The 15,697-nt window shown below is 39.0% G+C and overlaps 1 protein-coding gene across 11 annotated transcripts in view; it reads left to right on the forward strand.

Moving 5' to 3' along the window:
- The window catches only part of MPP7 (MAGUK p55 scaffold protein 7), a 152,488-nt gene that overhangs the window by 24,244 nt on the left and 112,547 nt on the right, over positions 1-15,697 (forward strand). Inside the window, exon 1 of one of the 11 annotated variants that reach the window (XM_080583319.1) lies at positions 5,475-5,735. The exons of 8 other annotated variants lie outside the window; for them this stretch is intronic. The gene's annotated coding sequence lies outside the window, so the exon portion shown is untranslated. Of the gene's footprint in view, positions 1-5,474; positions 5,736-13,701; positions 14,880-14,998; positions 15,396-15,697 lie in introns of those variants that run through there. 2 more of the 11 variants (XM_080583317.1, XM_080583318.1) reach the window with 2 other exon arrangements.

Below are 15,697 nucleotides of genomic sequence, written 5' to 3' on the forward strand. Positions count from 1 at the left end.
GTGCTGTCTTGCATGAATATGAAAATGTATGAAAACAGTAAAACAACAGTATAGCGCAGATCACTACACAGCGAGCAGGATTTGCCCTGTACAGTGAGTGAGACAGGTGAGTGGGAAAGGAGGGAGAATGATTACTTGTAACTGTAAAGTATGAGCTTGGATGTGGGGTAACTTCTGTATTAACAGAGAACGTATGTTACTTCAATTTGTGCTTGCTAGATTTTTATGGTAGGAGCAACCTCCTCTTCCAGGCTAGATTTTATGATGAGGTTGCTGGATATTACAGGTGTCCTTAGTAAAGTTTTTTTATAAACTTGATCACAAATTCACTGATAATACTCGTTTGTTCTATGGTTTCAGCACCTCCCTTGGCTTCCAGCAGCAGCAAGGACTTTTTTTTTCCCACATTCACTTCATGCTCTTCTCTTTCCCCCTTTCTCACATGAAGACTTCGTTTTGCAGATTGGCTGAAACCTGCAGGCCAGGGTGGGTTTATTCGGGGTTGGAAGATAAGACAAAGATAAAGAAGGTTGGAAGATAAGACAAAAGAAGATACATAGGAAATAAGAATTCATTGTATATATACCTTATAGGTATGTATGGGTGTATAAATATGCATCGAGAGGAATTAACCATGCCTTGTGGCCTTTAGCCTACCATCAAGTAACATCAAAGTTCCTGTTTGGGTAAGTGTTGGACAGAAGTGTTGGGTACAGTTTGTGGGATGCAAAAATCTTCACCACCAAATCTCAGTGTGATGCATTTGTAACCTTACCTTTTAGCTCTTACCTTTAAGTTCTAATTTGACTGTGTGACTGGAATAGATCCCACCACTTGACTTGCTGAGCTGTATCTCAATGACGTAGCTACTCATCATAGACAGCCCTTGCTTTTCTTGATTTGGTGAAGACTATCACTGGCCTTCGCAAGTCCTGCTTAGCCACTTCCAAGAAGTGATGGCTGCTTTCTGGTGTTGTAAAGCACGAGGGATGGTGGTAGGGCTGGTCACTGCTGGCATTTTGGCTTCAGGAATGAAGATAATCTGTTGCTGCTGGCTGGTTATCAAACTCTTGGATCTCAAAAAGCAAAGGGAGAAGGAGAATGGTAGCTAGCTCTAACACAACATCTCCACCCAATGCTGGGCAGCATTTTTGGGTGCTTTTAGTGGTTATGAAAAACTTCTTGAGTGCCTAGTTGGTGTGTTTCATTCCTTTATTCCAAGCTAAATTTACAACTAGAGGCATTGCTATTTCCATATCCTTTTCCTTCTCTTTTTCCAAGTTGCCCCTTATGTAGCTCTATCTTTCAGATAGGTGTACATTTTCACATTGACAGTTGCTGTGTGAGCACATGTGACATTGCTAGTAACCTTGGTCTTACTCTCTTCCTTTGACATGCCATAGGTTTTCTGCCATTTAGTCTTTTGTGCTGTAAGTACACAGCTCTAGTAGTGTGATCACGAGGTGTTTAGTGAAGGACCATGTGTTAGCTATTCTGTAAAACCTGTTGTTACTCTCTGACTGTGGGAAGCCTTGATGCTGGACCACGTCCACTGTGGTTACTCTAATATTATTCATCAGTACAAGAAGCGTGTTGGGTTTTGGGTTTGTTTGTTTTCTTGTTTTTCCTTTTTCTGAAAACCACCTAGCAATACAGTGATTCCTTTGCATTGGTAAAGCTCCTACTATTTTTTGGTATGTTTGTAGTTTGTGAGGGCCTCAAGGGATTTTGTGCGCAGCTAGAAGAGAAGAATGAGATTAACAACTCTTCCTCATCCTCTTTTGTGTCAACATGTATGATATATGTTCAACACAGAGGCACGCTCTGATCTTCAAAATGCACTGTTTGATTATTTACATGTACTTACCTGTATATTTTGTGACAAATCTTTTTTTTTTTTGTATTTATTAACATTTATCTATCCAGTTTTGTGTACGCTCTCTACTTAAGTAGTGTGACATGGCACATTAAAAAGGTTACTACTTTAGTAAGCTGGGATTATATCTACAGCCTGAGAAATTAAAGGTTTCTTTCCTTCCAACTTGGGACCACTAAAACCAGTGTGAAAACAGAATTTTCTTTCTTCCACTCTCTGCCTCATTACTTTCCCAGCTGGGGGCTTCCTTGTGATGCGACTGTTGGATATTGCAGGTGTCTTAGCAAAGTTTTGTCTGACCAGCTCTAAGCAAACCTGTTATGCCATCTGCTTAACAGCGAAGACTACCAGACATGTATTGTTATGGTATTCTGTGTGTTTGGTTGATTTTTTCCTTGGGCTGTTGGATGTGAGAATTTAGAGTGCATTGAAAAACTCTTCCAGAGTGCTTGATGTGCTTTTGTGGCTGCGTTTCCTTGCCCCTGGCTTGCTGATGGCAGCTCTGTTGCTTTCAGCTGAAAGGTGGTATCTTGGTTTGGTTCCAGCTGCTGGGCCAGATAGTGGGGAAATATCTTCTGGTATCCACTTAATAACTTATAGCGAATTAACTCCCAGGCCCAAGTGTTTGTTTAAACTAGTTTATGATGTTATGAGTAAAAATTAAAATACTTGTGGAAATTAAGTTACATGTCAAAACCTTCTTGGTGTGTTTTAATCACACTGCCATACCTGAAATGAGCTGTGACAGTGATATTTTGGCAAATAATATACCATGAAAAATAGCGTATACTCTGTAATATTTTCCATGTATCTGAAGCCTACCGATGAGTGAGACAAGTAATTATGTAACTGTATGAAATTTAGACTACATAATTATATTGCTATGCTGTAAAAGCTGACAGTGAAGTGAAATTTGGCAGCAAATGTTACTGCTCATTTTGCCCTGTTTTTCTTCCTCTTCTCCTTCAGCACCCCAGTTAAAGGTCAGAGCAGATACAAGGGGAAATTCTAAGCATGACTTTTCTCTCTTTCTGGCCAAATTTCCAGATTTTGTTGAACAGACTGTTGCAGTTAGGCTAGCTTTGTCATTGATGACTAGATCCCAGAGCATATCAGTTCTCCTTTTAAGCACAAATCATTCATTCAAGAGTATTAAGACAGACCAGATGGCTAATTGGTTGCTGGAATATGATGATGCTAAGTTTTAGATTTCTGATTAAGCTGAGAGTTGTGCGGGAAATGCTAATACAGACTTCAGTAAAGAGAAGAAGAAATTTGCTTTGGGAAGAAATCCATTATGTTGTCACTTTTCTCATGGTAAAATGAAACATTTCAAAGTCAATTCACTGGCCATGAGAACCCAGAAGGCCAAGGATCTTAATCAAAACAGCAGAAAAAGGACATGAAGTGGGAAACCAGAGTGCTTACCTGGAACTCAGTCCAGTCAAGATTGAAATATCTGATTTCCTATATTCCCAACAAATTGCATCTTACATCTTAAAACCTTTCCTCTTGAAACTGGCATAGGTCTTCTAGAGATAAGTTTTCACAGGTTATTTCAATGGGAACAAATTTCTTGGACATTCTTTACAAGACTTACAGGTAAAAAAAAAGGACAGGCTCAGTCTCGGACATTTATATTGGGTTTAATTTCATTTCAAGAAATAGTTCTTAATTAATAAAGAAACAGGAACATGTAAGAATTTCACATGGATGAGTTTATTTTCACTGAAACAAATCACGGGTTATCTCCACAATTAAGGTGTGTTCAGTTGCAAACCAAAGAATTCACTTTGTGTGTACTTAGAAGAGAAATGACTTAGACATTCACTGTAGGAAGATCTTTCAAATATCCAATCCATTATATTCCATAATATTCCATGAATTTTCCCTCAGCCCAGGGAATGTAACTACCAGATTGATCACAGTGATACCAAAGTCTTAGGAAAGTATTCTGATGAAACAAGCTATGAAAAGTTGTGTTTTGTCCCCTCTGACTTTTCTGTGGTCTGAGCTCATGTTGGATAAATATTGCCTTTATAATAAGGAACCAGACCACAAAATCTGTGAAATACTTTTCATTTATCTTCGTCAGAAAAGCAGAAAATGAAATGATTTATTGATAACTATTCTGGTTTGAGCCATTTCAGAAAACACTACCTTCTTAAAACAGTTGCAAATATTTAAGAGACATTTCTTCTGTTCCCAACTTTCTTAAAATTAGCAAAATCCAGTTCCTTATTTCTTATAATGGTAGACAAGGCTCATGTTCAATTTATTCAACTTTAAAAGAAAGGTAGGAAAAACACCACTGTTAGAAGGTTCTGTGGGTTTTCATACCTATCACCTGTCATTGTGTGTAGGTCGCGTGCCTTCTACTGATCAAAGTGGTTGCAGACAATGTGATTTCAGCTTTGCAGTGCTGTGTACGTGATATGAAAATGATCAATTTTACAAGGAGCAGGGGATTAAATCTATTTTAACCATTTTTGATCTTTATCAGTCATGCATATACATTAGTTTCATATTGGATTCTTGCTGTATATTTGCAAGTGACCAGATGCAAATGTGTGGCATGAGATTGGAAATGCTTTCTTGCTAAAGACAAGATGAAATCCATGCTGATTTATTTGTAAAGTGCAGGAGCTCCCTCTTCTGGCTTTGGAATGCTTTAACTTGAAAGTTTATGAGAACATTCTCTATCTCATTTTGAATACTTACTTGCAAAAAAATGTTTCTTTGGTATATTGGCACTCATGTTAAAACTTGGTTTGATCCTCTGATAACCGTTTGGATTCTGCTCCGTGTGCAAGAGTGATTCATTAGCAGAGCAAACCAACCCTTTCTTAAAGATGTTACCAAGTGATTCTGTTTTTTTATGTACAGAATATGTTAACCCATGTAGAGAGGCAGCAGCTCAAGAGGAATTAAGAATATTTAGTCTTATTTGATGTAGATCAAACTCTTTTTGATACAAGCTGATAGCTGTTACATATTGTAGTTCATTTCTGATTTGTTTTATGGAACTCCCCATAGCAAACAGCAACTTTTGAAAAGGCGAATGTTATTTAGTCTTCCTCTGTACCATCACAGATGGCAGATTTCCTCACTGTCGGCGTCACGTTGCTGCTATGGTCATGACGGTAATGGTTAATGTAGGTGTGAGTTGCAACTCCAATATCATCTCTTTATTTAAGTCCCACCTGAGCTTTTCACAGCTGTTAACAGCAATTTAAGCTCTTGGTCTGGACTTGGTACTAAGCCCTAAAAATTATCTTAGGTTTACAAAAGCAGAGAATTAGCAGTCTCTTAAGCTTGTTGAAAGCTCTTTACAGTTATACCTGTTGTGACCCCGTCCCTCTCCTCCCGTCCATCCAGGGAGCTCTAGATAAGAAGAGCCTTTCTGTCTGTTTGTGTTTTTTTCAAGCATTCTCCTTTCATAGCCTCTTGAATTTTGCAAATCCTCAGGAACCATTATAGTTCTGTTGATATTTAAGTTTAGAAAAGCAGCATCTGTCTTTCATGCAGCATCATTCCTGAAGGCAGGAAACTGACTGGAAGATTGGCGTTGGGGAGAGACCTGTTGCCTTAGCTCTTAAACAAACCAAAAACTCAACAAAACAAACAAAAAACGACACGGACAGTGCTGTATCAGCATGGATTTCTGTATGAGTGGAGCAGCAGACTTATCCCTGTATTGGGGACTGCCTGCGTGCCAAGAAGTGGATCATGTTTTGTTCTGCATAAACAGGATTATCTCCAGCGATTTTGCTGGTGAGGCCATCTGCCCTGCAAGAGGAAGCAAATCTGCAGAACAGGAGGGAGGAGTGCAGCAACGCCCCATGTGTTGAGAAAGTCGGTAAGGACAGAGGAAATTTCCAAGAAATAGATGCCTGGTTACCTAGGCATGCTCTCATGCTAAAGGGTCGCTTGAACCAGAAATAAATGACTGCTGTTATATTCCTTTCCTTGGTACTGCCTAAGTGTGTTGCGGGTGCCATTTTAATAGGTATTAGTCAATCTGAATTACCACCACTGTCTAAGATGCCAGAGTGTGTCCGCTTTGGGTATTAGTAAGTCAGTTAATTCTGTTCTTTCTTCCTGTATCCTCCTTATAAGCCTTGGATTCAGAAGTGTCATAGCCTTTATGATCTTTCTATTTGTGGCAAGGTATCACCCATCTCATCGCCTCTGTGAATTGTTTAGGAATAGAGATTTCTGAACACTGTCTGTCTGATCTTTCCCCATCCAATTCTTTGTCCCCATCCCTAAACTGTCTCACTGGACTTTGCAGGTCCCATAGGTTGCTGCAGTCTAAGGGAACTGTAGCACCCCTGGTCTTGCTGAAACAGTCATTGATGCTGTTCCCAGTACAGTACTCTGTGGGCTTTTGTTTGTATTCACTTTTATGATCTTACTGAGACATCAACATCTAGTACCATTAAGGCACATTCAGTTATGGCCTATGTAGCTGTCATTTCTACTGTCTGCAAGGCAGCACTGTAAGGTTTCATGTGTAACTTTCCATAAGTCTGTCTTAGTGCAAGCATCTGTTTCATAATCTTTTGGTTGGGCAGTACTGAAGTTAGTTTTATAGCACGGCTCTGAATATTTGCCTCCTGATAAGTGCCATAGAGGCCAGCCACACTGATGGGCACAAGACAGGACAACTACTCAGGCAGCAGTAGGATCAGAAGAAGGGCATCCCAGTGACTTGGAATGTATTTTGATGCTGTGATAGGAGTTGCTGGTCAGGAATGCTTGCTGTGACAGTCTCATGCAGTAGGTATTCCTGCAGAAGGGACTGGTGGGCACGGTGGTGCTCAGCATCGGTTTTCAACAAGAATTTTGTAGGACTTCTTCGGGTGGAGTGAATGGAAAGGATGAAGCAGGTACCAGATAACCAACAGGTTATTAGACTCCTTCCTTTTAAAGTGATCTCAAGAACCTCTACAATTTTATACATTTTCCTAATTCTGAGAATGTAGAATGATTTTAAATATATATATTTATATTCAACTGATCTCTGTTAACATAGTGCCTTTAAATCATCTGTCAAAGTAGAAGAGAGTGCCAGATCAACACTAGCCACTGTTCAGCTCTTTATCTTACCATCTCAAGGGTGCTAATGCAAGGAACACCATCAATATGTACTGGAAAAGGCCATTTGCTTTGTAGTAACTATAATTTTTGTACAAGTAGCTGCACTTCAGCTGAATCCAGCTACCCGCCATCCCTCTATTTTTCAGAGTTTCAAGTTATTTTAGCTGTTGAATTTAGAGGGAAGATTGAACTGCCTCTTTTTTACCCTCTCATGAGTAAGTTTACATTAACTGCACATTCCTGTTTTGAGTGCTATTAGTGAATCTACAGTGACACCATCTCAAAGAAATGTTTTTACTGTAGAATATTTTCCTTTGCTTCATCAAAATTTCTGTGTTCACAATATTTTAATTTTAAAAGCATCCATTTTTTAAGATGTTTCTACACTTTTATTTAGCTACACTTGCTGGAGCAGGTAAGCTTACTGATCTGTACAGCATCACCACCTTCATGATTGTCTAATAAACTGGAAGATATGTAAGATGGATAAGCCTCTATGAATAACAAAAAATGTCAAAAGCTCATTATCAAACTGCTTAACTCTCTGATTTTTACAGATTCAGACAAAATAAGGACAAATACTTCGGTATCTGTAGCAAATGCCAAAATAGAATCAATGCAGTATTGTTCACCTTGTTGAAATTGCAAAATCCAGGAAATGCAAACATTAAGTTTCCAACAGCAACATTAACTTGGACTCTGCATATCCTGTGTTTTCCTGGTATACATTAAGGCATAAAGTAATGTATTAAGCTGTGAGTTGAACAAGAAAAACAGAAAATTCTTCATGTAGGTAGCACTGCCAAGTTAAGTACTGTTACCATTTGTGTTTATTGACCTTTTATCATTTTAAATGATTTTCTTCATAAAGATTGAATATGATGTTTTTGGCCAAATGAAGTGAAATCTGAGAGTTTGTCTTCACTGAAGTGTGAACTTGACTCACAGTTTACCCCTTGCCTTGAATCTGACTCTTCTTCATCCATCACTATCTCAGATGTGAATGAACTGGCTTTTAAACTTTACAATAAGACTTGAACCTCAGCGCCTAGCACTCCAGTTGCAGTGGGACTATAATTTAGGCTACACAGGTTGGTAAGACAGTTGGCAATCTTACGATTATGTCTACTCTATTTCGGCCAATTAAGTTCCTACACAGCTGAAGTGTGCCGAGTGTCTGTACTCATGGAGTATGTCAAGCTTCGAGTGTTGCAGTAAAGCTCTAACTGTATCTCTTTGTATTGTAATGTGTAACTTTGGAAATGGCATGATTGTTTCCAAACTTGTGGGGGAATATTCCAGATGTTACTGAGCATTGATAAATATTTAAGTCAGAACATTGGAAAGTCCTGCTCTGGGTTTAGTTAGAGCCTGGAGATGGTACGGAGCTGCAGGCAGAAGTATCTCCCCATCTGCTACCACTTGCGCATTGTCATAAATTTGAGGTTTGGAGGGTAATAAACTAAGTGCTTGCTAATGAAGAATAGGTTTGGAACGTGTATCTAGGACTGGAATGCAACAGTGTGAAAAATAGAGTGGTAAGGGCTGAGGCGGTGGTGGGATGAGTGGAAATGGAGACAGGAGAAAGCAAAAACTGTAGGGGAAGTGAAAACAAACTGTGTCATGTCAGGACGCAGGGATATTTGTGAAGAAAGGGGTAAAAGGAAGCTTTGTTAGGGGAAGACCATGAATTCATGACAAGAATAGTGAGTACACAGCAGTGCCACCCAAGGAGACAGTAAGATGGATAGAGGCAAGGAACTGCAAGGTAGAATTGGGACAGCAAGGGGGGACCTGCCATTGTGGAGAGAGGAAAACGGGGAAAATGAAGGCGATGAAAACTAAGCTGTAAAGAAGGGTGACAAATCACACACTGGACTAGGTGGCGTGGTGCTCCCAGAGCTTGCCGAGGAGGAAGAGGCGGAGGGAGTGGAGCAGGGGAGGGCAGGAGGCGAGCTTCATGTAGGTATTGTGGAGTCAATTGGAACCGAGAGTGAAGGATGAAGGGCGGTCACAGGGAAGAGAAGGCTGCAAGGAGGGCTTGCTGTGCTTGATGCACTAACAGTCCAGAGGCCCTGGGAGGTGTCGTTGCTTAGCCATTGAGCTTCAACTTTGTTTTCTTTTACAAGCTCAAGCATCCCATGGTAGTTTGGCTCACAAAGCTTGTAGAGTTCTGGAAATTAAATGCACATACTTCCTCTGACTAGCAATACTTTGCTTTTACTGTGCACCTGTACACATGAGGAAGTTTTTTGTTACTTATGCTCACGATGCAACTAGTAAATTATCAGTTAATAAATCAAAACATTTTCCAAAATTGAGCTAAAAGCATATACTTTTCAGATTGCTCATATTCAATTTTAAAACTTAATATTAAAAAAGCCTTAAATTGATTACATTGGAAATTATTGTAGTGATTTTTATGGGGATAAAAATATGTTGAGAAAGTGGATTCTGCTTTTGCTCTCAGAGAAAAAAATACATATTGTTTACTTTTTCATTCCTGTTCTCTCTCTCCAAATCTTCTGTTCCATCAAAAAAAAAATCACAAATCGACAGAAATGGATTATGGAAAGTTGTGCTGAACAAAGGATAAATGTTTGGAAGATGAGGTAATCTAGAAAAGATGAAGTGGACACAGCCTGCCTCCTGTAAAAACAAACAAAATATGGAAGCACTGTAAAATACCCCCTCGACACATTTGGCTCTAGAGGTGTAAGCGTTTTTGTGTTTAGAAAAATAACATGCTAATATTTTGGGGGATGTTTTTGACTTTGAAGTAATAGTATTTATATATGTATATATTTCTGAGGATGATTTTTTGGACATGGCTGTTTAACAAACCTCAAAATAGGTGCACAAATTTTTTGAGCCACAGGACTGTGAAGTTCAATATGTTGCTGACAAATATTTTGCTAAACTTGACACAAAAACTTTGCGAATACTTTGTAAATAAATAAATATTTATTATTTTATTAAGCATGGCCTTAACACTGTTTTTGTTTCTATCAATTGGAGATTTTCCATGAGCTTTTGTAGATCTGGGATCAAACTGCATTATAATAATCACAGAATATATCCTGAGTTGGCAGGGACCCACAAGGATCACCGAGTCCAACTCCTGGCTCCACGCAGGACCACCCAAAAATACAGAATCATATATATAATACTAAAATATGGAATAAATTCCTAAAATAGGAATTGTAGAGCCCTTTGGTACAAGGCATATATAATTGTTAGGGAGGGCTGAGGTTATCAGATAACTCATTGCTGGAGGTTTTGCTGAGCTTTCTCTTCTATAGCAATAGTTATAGTTGTCATCATTTCAGCATTTGGGGGAGCCAGTAGGGTTTGTCATTTACTTCAGCTTGCTTAAATTTTTCAAAAAGGCTGTCAAGAAACCATGCCAGAACAAAACTTTTTGTGCAGGTAATTAATGGAGAGACTGTGGTACCCGTTGACAGGTATTTTCCAGGAAAAGGAATAGTTTGCAGCTAGGGGAAAAGTGTTAAGAGTGTACCCAAACCAGTAACTCAAACCAAAAGAGCAGCCTTTGATCTGAGACATAGTTTAGGTCACATTTTAGTGAATAGCTTTATTAAACTAGTTTATTAAACTAATATTATTCTGTCAGTTGGTACATTTTATTTGCAGAAAATTGGATCTGTCTAAGGATATCTGACATCAACTACACTGATGCTGTTTTAAATTAAACTGTTAGCTTTAGTGTATGTATTTAAAGGAATGTTTTCAAGCATTTGAAGGAATGTGCTCAGTTCCAACATTGACGTTTAAAATCTGAGGCTGAACAGAGCTCATGTGGGGTTTTTTTGTGTTAAAGGTGGGAGACGCAGATTGCAAATGGTTTTGCCACTGTTGCAATTTTACTAGTGCTGCTTTTGAGTGTATTTCACGTGTAACTTGACTATGTTTTAAGACAGCAACAATCTAGAACTTCTTCTGTACAATACATAAAATAATACTTGAGATCTTAGGAGCTAGTTAGAGTGCCTTCAAATGTTACTTTGACTGAAGATCTCTGAAATCGGTGGAAAAGTTTGAATCAAGATTATGAGATTAAGTTTTTGAAACTTTTCTATATGTATATATGAATATAAGTCCTTTTTTGTAGGTAATAACATGTTATTATTTATTTATTTTATGAGCACTGGTTATTTATTAAGCACGGAAGTGAATCTGGATTACATACATTCAGGAGATCCATAAACATCAGCCATGGAGACAGTGAACAAATCTTCCCCCAAGGATAACATATTCGACTGATCAGAAGCCATACTTTTTGATAAAAATTTCTGTAAATGCCCTAGAAAAAGCAAGTGCATGTGTCAGTTCACTTCTAAGTTGAGGCATTTATATAATGTAAAGTACCATTTGCCACATAGGAAATAAGTCAAAATGAAGACAACATTATATTTTACAATGAAATGCCCTCTTCAGAGTAGTGTCAAGGCAGGCTGGCTAAACACCTCTGAAAGAAAATTTCCAGTATTTCTTCTGTGATACAGCTAATTTGGTTTCTCCTCTTCCTTCTCTGAAATCAGGGATTTTTAGTTTAATTTATATATGCTGGAAGCAATAGGAACCACTAGGCTGAATCAAGTTTCCCAAGTGTGTTTAGTTTGCACGGAAGAATGTGGTAGCAAATAAGCGAGAATTAGATAAGTGTTTATCAAACTCATTTAGTCAATCTTGTATTACATGGAGGGTAAAACAGTTCATTCTTACGCTTTTGCCTTTTGGCATACTGTTAGCAGTATGTAGACAGGGTCCCTTCCATGAAGATTTTTATTGTTTTTATTCAGATGCGTGATAGGATTCAGAGTCATTTGAACTTCCTGCAGAAACATTGCTCAGTGGCCCAATTACTCTTTTTCTTTTTTTTTTTTTACACTGATCTATATTTTATTTGTATTTTTATTCTATGTTAGAGTGACTCGTTATTAAAAGAATGTAGTTTCACAGATGTATTTAGAGAGGGCTCAGATAAAGGTGGTGTCTAGATAAACAGGTCTTATGTTATGGTTCCAGTCTCGGCAAAGAGATAACATGGGGGAAAACCAGTCTGGAGGAAGAAAATGGGGACATCAATTTCAGTGTTGCTATTGGAGTGTATAGGTAAGTGAGACTTCTGAAACTCAGGTTTAGCTCTTCAGGAGGAGGAACATATTTGTTGCTCAGGTTCTGAAGGAAGCAAATCTTATGCTCTACTTTCTCATCACCCTCTCCTTCCTGTCTTCTGAGCCCTTTGAACAAATTCAGTCAAACAACAGAAGAGTTCACAGTGTATGAATATCTGGCAAGTTTTCATGAGTGGGTGATGAGATAGTGGTTGGAGTTTTCTTCTGCTAATGACCCACTGAGTGAAAGATCTAGTGTGAGCTCATCCTTTGCAATGTTATTCTCTTCCTCTTAAAGGCCTAGACACCAAAATCAGGAATAAGCCTTGTTTCATTCTGGCGTTCATTGTAATGAAACCTGACCACATTCAGAAGTAGCCACCAAGCACTAATTGGGACTAAATTCTTGGGGTTTGTTCTCAGACTGTGGTTGTATCTAAAATCCTTATGGTGTAAGCTGAATATTTGCATAAGTTAAACAAAATGGAAATCACTGATTAAGGTGCCTTAAAATATCATGCAAAAGTCTTAAATTCTTCTGATGGTTGAAGATTGATACAATGGCAGGACCAGGAGGATGTCAGTCAAGGCAGCTATTGTCCTTTTCAATTTGGGACACATTTGAAATTACATAGCGCTCATATGCTATGCAGTATTTCCGGTTGATTTTTTTTGTGTGTGTGGGGGTTCCCGTTGGCAGTGTGCATGTACTGCCTAGAAGGGCAGCTGACCAGTTTTGGAGGGCAGTCGAAAGCCACAAATGGATTCGAGTAGTCTGTCGGAGACCCTGTGATGGAGTGGGTGGAAGTTTCCTCAGTAAGGATTAAGGATTCGATAGATCTCATTACATCTTCCAGAAGAGTAGACCACCATTTTCTGTTCACATTTTGTCTACCAAAGCAGATTTACTTCCCCCAGTCTAGAAAACCTCCTTTGGCAATTTCCTGTGCTGACTAGGTTTTGGAGACTTGTATACATGTCTCTAGTCATTCAATTACTGGAGGCCCCACAATGAATACAAGACCGAATGGCTGTCAAATTTCCTGTCTCCACATGAAATCTCTATCTGGTAGTTCAAATACCATTTGCAGGCATGCTGTTTTAGTTCTGGAAATCCAGGTTATAGTCTTCATAACTGTAGCATCCTTTAGAAGAACATGTTAAGTGTGTTTCTTGTATTGAACAACCTGTTTTTTAATGTTTTTTCCTTGATTCATAACATTATTAGGCTCATACTTTTTATACTTCTAACTGTTTTAAATCAACTGAAATCATCAGCCTGCCTTTTAAATGTGAAGGAAAATTGTTTATATTCATTAAAGTGCCAAAAATATTAACTTATAAAATAACCTTTCAGAAAGAAATATTATGAAGTTCATTGAGGTTTGGACGGGGAGCTGAATGTAGAACCAAGTCCTGATGCACGCCGTCTCCAGATGCATGATGCTTGCTATAAAGATAAATTTGAATCGCTTTTCGGAGTAGAAAAAGCTAAGTGGATGAAAATTAAGTGTACGTGTGACTAATGGAGTCACTCTCATTCAAAAACAACAGATGATGCTAGAAAGAAGCCACTAAGGCTAGGGTTATGCACAAGGCATAGCGCACCTTAGCGCTCATGCTGTGTCTCCCACCCTTGGGTTTGACCTTCCTACTGCTGTCCGTAGTTATGACATGGGTGGTGGGGAGCAGGATTTATCCCCTTCCCCTCTGTCCATGGGTAAGGGGCCCCTTAGTTGTGTGACAGGCAGAAGAACGGTTCCCTTGGGGAGCTGTGATTGTAGGATTTTGCCTTCTGAAAGGTGTTCCCGGGAGGCTTCTGCTGCCCTCCTGGCTATTTATAGCCGGGGCATTTGGCACCACCATACGTTGTGTTACCGTAACGAACTTGGCGGGTGAAGTGTGTCTGGCTTGGTTAATGTGCTTGTATAGCGTATAAGAGTTATGTAAAGGCAAGGAAACACATTTTTACAGCCATCCAGGTTTTTTTCGCATGTCTGTAGTTCGACCGGAAAGCCCTAGAGATAGGAACGCCCTTCGCCGTTGAGGTAAATACACACACGGTGGAAACCATTAAAACATTTCCTAGCGTTTTCAGAAGCCCCTTTCCCTCTCGAGCCTGAAATCCCTCAGAAACCCGGCCCTAGCAGCCCCGACCCCGAGCTGTGTGTGACAAAGGCCGGGCCGGGCCCGCAGGCGGCGGCGGGCCGCTAGGTGTCAGGAGCGCCGCGGCGGCCGGGGAGGCGGCCCGGGGCCTGGTGGAAAGTCAGCCGCGTATCGCCGGGCTTCGCATATTTCACTGTTTCCACATGGTGGATGCCAGAAGAATCTGATACAGTGTGATATATAGAAGCAAGGTACAACTGGAATAATGAAATTTCAAAAATAAGCCCTTTTTAAAGGCTGGTTGTAACGGTCCTGTTGGGTATTGTAAATGCCTCAGGTGCACTTGATACTGCTGTTACGTTCCTGGCTTTTGGTTCTAATTTTTATGGAAAGATGGATTGAACTTCAATTTAAGAATATTCGGTAATCCCTCTCAGGACATACTGTAACAGCTGGTATTTCTGTGTTGCAGCAAATCGATTCCATACAGCAGTCAGCAATGCCTATGGCTGGGCTCCGACAAAAACTTCCAAAGCATTTTAAATAAAGCGAGCCAAAGAAAATAACATCATCACTGCAAAAATGTAGCTTAATTTGCAAGTTAGAAAAAAAAAAAATCCCTCTTCCATTCCAGCAAAATATTAAGCATTTTACTGGTAAGGATTTCATCAGGTCATTTATTTTTCATTAATATATATTTAGGATCTGGGGGGAATAACTTTATGCCATATATAAGTTTCTTAAATAATAAGGAACTTGATTTTTTTTTAATATCAAATGATTTACCGTGAAATAAAGAAAAATAAAGAGCACGATTGAGTTCTGAATACATGACATGTATGTAGATCATCAAGACTTTCCACATTTCACAATGATTTTTTTGAGGAATCTGAGTTTCTAATTAATCCTTATTAATGAGAATGCTGTGCATGTTTGGGTGGATTTTTTTAAGTAGACAGAGCTGCATATAAATTAAAGATGGCCCATTAGCAGGAAGTCATTTTGTTTTAACCGGTTTCTAACACACTTGAAAACCTAAAGTGCTTCCACCCGTCCTACGGCTGTAGTTGTGTGCTCACTCTGGGGACTGTAAGTGAGCTTGCAACAGGAGTCCTCCTTTATGGTACTTGTATGTGGTACAATAAAAAGAAAACAAACAGAATTAGCGTAAAGTGAGTATGTTTGCTCTTAATTTATACAGTGTGTCCTTGGCTATGATGTCTAGATTTTTTTTTCCCCTTTTAAACGGCACCCTGGCTAGCTTTGCATATAGATGCTTTACACTTTGTCATCATAAGTTTATCTTTCACTTTGAAGTGCTCCCTTATCTCTGTTTTAAATTTAGTTTAAGCTAATAGACTTTGTATTGATTTAATGAATATTGATTTTGGGGGGAAATGGATGCTTTTTGGGTGAAAGCTTTTTTCTTTAACGAAACCTTTTATAACTACAAAAACAAACAAACAAAAAAACC

This window comes from Anser brachyrhynchus, assembly GCF_964034855.1.
Source record: "Anser brachyrhynchus genome assembly, chromosome: 2".
Lineage (NCBI taxonomy): Eukaryota > Metazoa > Chordata > Aves > Anseriformes > Anatidae > Anser > Anser brachyrhynchus.